This window comes from Tupaia chinensis, unplaced genomic scaffold (genome assembly GCF_000334495.1).
Source record: "Tupaia chinensis unplaced genomic scaffold, TupChi_1.0 Scaffold000632_1, whole genome shotgun sequence".
Taxonomy (NCBI): Eukaryota; Metazoa; Chordata; class Mammalia; order Scandentia; family Tupaiidae; genus Tupaia; species Tupaia belangeri.
In genome coordinates, this window is record NW_006160152.1 from 705,646 (window position 1) to 711,892 (window position 6,247).

A 6,247-nucleotide genomic window follows, 5' to 3' on the forward strand; every position below is an offset into this window, starting at 1 on the left:
CTCCCCTCCTGGGATTTTGGGCATGCATGCACACACGCCCAGCGTGTTTCAAGTGGCTAGAGGTCCAGAACTTGAACCATGGTCAGCCATGTGGGAGTTTAGCACCCCAACCACCATACCATCTGCTGGCCCCGTTTTGATTTTATCTTTTAATATTTAATCAGGGGATCAGCAGTTGACATAATGGCTATGTCACTGAACCCCCATGTGATCGACCGCGGTTTGAGTCCCGGCCTCGGTGGCTTAAACGCACGCCAGGCATGTGTGCGTGCGTGCCCACAATCCCGAGAGGAGAATGGAGGAGAAGGGATTGCAGCGTGGCCATCCCCCCTGGGGGGGGGGATTTCTCGCTTTCTGTCTCTCTGTCTCCATGTGCCTCTCTGGAGAGCGCACGTGCCCTATAGCAAACACCTCTCCAAAAATAAAAAAAAAGTAATCAGGAAAAAAAAAAAAGAGTCAGAATGTTCTCATATTTACAACAAGGAGATGAAAATAACTGCAGGAAGACCTTGCGGTGTGGAAGTAATAAGGTGTACACAGAAAACGACCCTCAGTGCAAGAATCCAAGGTGTGGAATGGTGGGTTACAGGTAGGTGCCCAGGCAGTCACTGTGGATCGCGCTGGCATTGTCACTAATAGCTCCTTGTTTTATCTGGAAAGGTTCTGGTTTGACAGTAAATAGTGGTCACTGTCATCAAAAGGCTGGTGAAACAGGTAGGGCTAGGTCATAGAGGGTTTCGGTTCTGCACTGAGTTTGCACACTAGCCAGGGGAACCCATAAAGAGTGTCATGCAGAGGAACAAGGGACCAGCAGTTGGTGTAATGGTTATGTCGCTGGACTCCCATGTAGTCGACTGTGGTTCGAGTCCTGGACCTGGTGGCTTAAACTCATGCCAGGTGCGTGTGCGTGCGTGCCCAAAGATCCCGAGAGGAGAATGGAGGAGAAGGGATTGTGATTGCAGCGTAGCCATCCCCCTTGGGGGTGATTTCTCGCTTTCTCTCTCTCTCTGTCTCCTCTCTCTGTCTTTCTGGTGAGTGCACACACCCTATAGCAAAAACCTCTCCATAACAAACAAAAACACAACAAACAAAAAAAGAGGAATAAAATGGTCAGAGTTTAGAAAAGTCACTTTACTGCTGGGTCCTCTGTGAACCCATATAGTAAGGTCTTTTTTCCTGGTAGGATGAGGGTTGGATTTCATCACATACTCCCAACTCCCACCTCTACCCCCACCTGGGCACACACACGGCAGCCCTGTGGTGTGCTATGGAGAACATTTTAGGAGAAGAAGAGCGATCAGGACCTTACACTGAAAGACGTTGTCAGAAATGAAAACGCTTGCGTCAGCATAAAGGCAACTGAGGGGCACTGACGTTACTAGTACTGGTGTCATTCTACCCATTCTAACTGGGTAGAGAATAGAAGGAGGCTAAGGACGAAGTGAGACTGAAGAAAAGAAACAGAAAACCCAAAGGACCTGGAGGTCAAAGAATGAGTGTGGCAGAAATGAGACCAAGGGCTAAGGGAGTGAGAAGACCAGATCAGACGGTAGGGTCTGGAGCCCCGAAGAGATGGATTTCCAGCTTTAGCTGAGGAAGAATTCTAGACTGTGGAAAGGAAGATCCACATCAAAACCAAGAATTGGACCTTGGCAAGACAATTCTCCACCTCACCCAGCCTCTCACCCGCTCTTTGGACAAGTGCTCATCCACAGCGGCCCTAGTCCAGTCACATCCATAGCTCCAGGACTGTGCCCTGGGGGGCCAGCTGCTGTGGCGCAGCGGTGACACCAGTGTTCTGCAGCGCTGGAGGCCACATGGACAGCCACAGGTTTGGATCCCTAAGTCAGCCTGAAAACATATCATGTGTGTGTACACTGGTGCCCAAGATCCTGAGGAGCTGGGAGGCTGGGGAAAGGGGGTAATGACAGGATGACACCCTCCTGAGTGTGCTCCCTCCTGTCCTCTTTCTCTCAAGTGCGCATGCACAAACTCTATATTATTACTTAAAAAGAAAAAAAAAAGACTGTTTACTTGGAGAAAGGCTGCTTCCTTTTCATGGCTTATCATTGTATTATCATTTCTACCCTAAGAAGGAGTGGTATATTCCATTTACACAGTTGCAAAAGTGTGCAAATGTGGTGTAGTAAAAATCTCAACAAAGATTTTTTTTTTTTTCCTGTAATGTTTCCTATTAAGTTCTGGGGCTATAGAAAAAGAAGGGGGCAGCCAGGTAGCATGATGGTTAAGGCCAGCAGGCCCACCCCACATGGCCAAGTGTATTCATGGTTCAAGTCCTGTATGTAACAGTTAGAAAAACGTGCCAGTGTGTGTGCCTGCGTGCCCAAAATCCTGAGAAGGAAAAGTGATTGTGGTGTGGCCATCTCCTCTGTGGGGGGTGATTTCTCACTGTCCCTCCCTTTCCTGTCTCTGGAAAGTGCATGTGCTCTATAACAAAAGAAAAAAGAAAAGAAAAGAAAAGAAAAGAAAAGAAAAGAAAAGAAAAGAAAAGAAAAGAAAAGAAAAGAAAAGAAAAGGAAAGAAAAAAGACAGAAAAGAAAAGTTAAGAGTGAAGGGCTGGCCTGGGATTTCAGGAAGCTCACAGCTGAGTCAGGACGGACTGGACTCTGAACCTGGGAAGGCACAGTAGGCACTGATGAGAGAAGAGTTAGGGAGGAAGGAGTCATTCGTGTTGACAGCCTGCCTGGCAATTGCAGATTCAAGCCATCTGACATAACTGACCGAAAGGGAAAGTTATAAGAAATCAATTGAATTTCTCGCACCCAGAAACAAGAGCAGGAACGAGTCTTTGTGCCAAAGGCCAGGTAAAATCCTAACTTCCTCCAGAGCTTAGAAAATAACTCAAGCCATGGGACCAGCAGTTAGCGTAATGGCTATGTCACTGGATTCCCATGTAGTCGACAGCGGTTTGAGTCCCGGACCCGGTGGCTTAAACTCACGCTGGGTGCATGTGTGTGTGTTCCCAAGATCCTGAGAGGAGAATGGAGGAGAAGGGATTGCAGCGTGGTCATCCTCCCTGGGGGGTGATTTCTCGCTTTCTGTCTCTCTGTTTCTCTCTGTCTTTCTAGCAAGCATACACCCTATAGCAAAAACCTCTCCAAAAACAGAAAAAGAAAACAACTCAGGCCAAAACTTTGTAGCAGGCCTGTGCTCTTTGACCAAATCAGAACTAGGAATGTCTGCAGGGACAAACATATCATTTCCTAGAAGTTCGCCACAGCAAATTCATTCTGTTATTGGCCTTAAATATAGCAGAGGATTCTGCGATTTAAAACTCACAGCGGGCGCGTGTGTATGTGTGCCCAGGATCCCGAGAGGAGAATGGAAGTGAAGGGATTGCGGCATGGCCATCCTCCCTGGGGGGTGATTTCTCGCTTTCTGGTTCTCTGTCTCTCTCGGTCTCTCTGGCAAGCACACACACACCCTATAGCAAAAATGTCTCTAAAATAAGAAATGCTAATTCCAGCTAATGTTATAAATTATGAAATTTATCGACACGGAAAGAAAATATTCATAGATCAATCTAGACTATTATCGCATGATGGCACCTGACCTCACTAAATTACTATATTATATCATGTGTGTGCACACGCACACGTGTGTGCACATGTGGACTAAAACTAGAAACATGAGAAAAAAATAATTGCTATGCTAAAATGGTAAAATTCTACACAGTCTAATCATTTTACTGACGATTCCATACTGGGAATATTTATCATTGTTTCCTCATTTGATGGTTCAAATCAACAAAAGCAAATTTTATTCTCAAAATCATGCAACATCTAGTCCAATCCCTTTGGATATGAAAAAACAACACTGCTTTGTCCAAGTAAACCCAGGAAAACCAGTGTATCTCCAATACACACCTTGCTCCCTAAGACTACAAGGTGCAATTAAGAAAATGTTTTTAAAAAGTCACAGAATGGGGCCAGCAGGTAGTATGGTGGTTAAGGCACTGAACTCCCATATGGCCAACTGGGGTTCGAGTCCCAGACCTAGCGGCTTTAAAATCATGCTGGGCATATGTGTGTACATGCCCAAAATCCCAACAGGAGAATGGAGAAGGGATTGAGGCATGCCTATCCCCTGCCCCCTCACCTCCTGGGGTGGGGGTGATTTCTGATTTTCTCCTTGTCTGCCTCTCTGTCTCTCTCTGGCAAGCACACATGCCCTAGCACAAAAACCTTAAGAATAAAAAATTCACAAAGAGTAGTTGCATGAGAGATAGGAGAGAGAGAGAGGCCTCTTCCGTGGGTCTTGGTCACACCACAATCCTCATCTTCCACCTCCAGCTGCCAGGCCTCTAAAAAATTCCTGCCTGGCTTGTTTTCTGGCCTACATAAACTGCTTCCAGAGCCACAGTCCAGTACAGAAGTTGGGCTGTAAAATGACTTCTTAAAGTGATTTATTTCACACTAACACTTTTAAAAAGAATTATTTTATTGAACTTTATTTATCTATTTTAAATTTGGCCAAAGATGAACAGAATCAGAGAGAGAAAGAGGGAAAGTGAGGAAGCAAGCTGCCAGGTCTGGGACTCGAACCACTGTCGGCCATGTGGGAGCTCAGCACCCTTAACCACCATGCCACCTGCCTGCCCCACATTAGCAATTTTTTAAGAGGCTAATTTATAAAGTAAATGTTTCCCATGCCAAACCTAATGGCATGGGAAGGGCGCTGGGCTCCCACATGGTTGACCATGGTGTGAGTCCCGGACCTGGTGACTTGCTTTCTCACTTTCTCTCTCTGGTCCAATTGTAATAATAATAATAAATACATGGAAATAAAATCATTCTAACAAGAATTTTTAAAAGAAAGCTAATGGCCGGGACCAGCAGTTAGCATAATGGCTATGTCGCTGGACTCCCCTGTAGTCGACCGTGGTTCAAGTCCCAGGCTTAAACTCACGCTGGGCGTGTGTGCGTGCGTGCCCAAAATCCCGAGAGGAGAATGGAGGAGAAGAGACTGTGGCGTTGCCATCCCCCCTGGGGGGTGATTTCTCGCTTTCTGTCTCTCTGTCTCTCTCTGGTGAGAGCACGCGCCCTATAGCAAAAACCTCTGCAAAAAAAGAGAAAGCTAATGGCTGATTCGAAGTAAGGCCACGTTTGCTGCCTACGTGAAAATTTTTCACAGCCTTTTCACCTACAGAAAGAGCTGAACTACTGGAATCTTTTGTATTTGAACAATTCAGAGAAAAATACAGAGGGCGTGACCTTCGACGGGAGGGGAGTTCCTAGGATCTCTCTGCAGATTGGCTTTAGATTCTGGGAGTCCTCAAGGCAAGACAGAGCATGAAGTTTCAGTGGGTGGCCTTCACCAAAACGGACCCTTCCCCGCTGCTCCCTCCCCTCCAGGAAGTCCCAGGTTCGTTTCTGTCCTGACCAGTAACATGGGAGGGGATCACCGAAGCGCTATGGAGGGCCAAGAGCCGTCAGTGAGTCTGAAGGTTGACTCTGATAACATAAAAAGCAACTTGCAGAAAAACAGGTAGGACCGAACTCAGAGAGATGTAAAGCAAACGTTCGGAAGAGATAATGTCAGAAAAATGTATGTCTTTGGGCTCAAAGAACAGGTGTCCAGGAAGGTGGGGGCAGAAGATAGACAGGCCTGCCTCCCAAGGTAACACTCCCGGCCCCACCTCCTGCTGCTCATGCTGGAAAGTGTAAACTGTAATTTCGTAGCTGGGTAACCAGCCAGGGTGTTGCAACTGTTAAGAAATTGTAACCCGGATAGCATCCCGTCAGCGTTTCTTCTCCCACTGCTGCTGGAACAGCTCGCTCCACTCCGCCGGCTGGTCCTGGGCAGCTCTCCTCCCCTGGCTGGTTAGTCATCCATCTTGCTTCACTAACTACCCTGTTATTATTCTTGGGCGCGAGGAAGAGGTCTGGGCAAAAGCGAGGGAGTTGAGAACCTGCGTAGAGTGACTCACCGAGGGTAGAAGGTGAGTCACCTGCCTCTGCGTCTGTCCTCCTGTTGGCCGGACTGCTGGGTTGGCTTTGTGTTTGCAAAGCCTCTTGTACATCCCATGAAGGTGTTGCAGTTTTCCCATCACTGCAACCTGTTATGAAGGGTCAGTAAGGCCAGCGTACCAATTGCAAGTCGGTTATTGAGAAATTGTGTGTGTGTCTGCACACACACACACACACACATATATATAATACATATAATACATACACACATATATATGTATTATATAATACTATAAATATAGTATTTATATTTATAT

At 46.7% G+C, this 6,247-nt stretch overlaps 1 protein-coding gene across 1 annotated transcript in view; it reads right to left on the bottom strand.

Moving 5' to 3' along the window:
- CERS3 (ceramide synthase 3) overlaps window positions 1-6,247 on the bottom strand; it is a 90,998-nt gene that overhangs the window by 47,618 nt on the left and 37,133 nt on the right. The gene's annotated exons all lie outside the window — the stretch shown is intronic.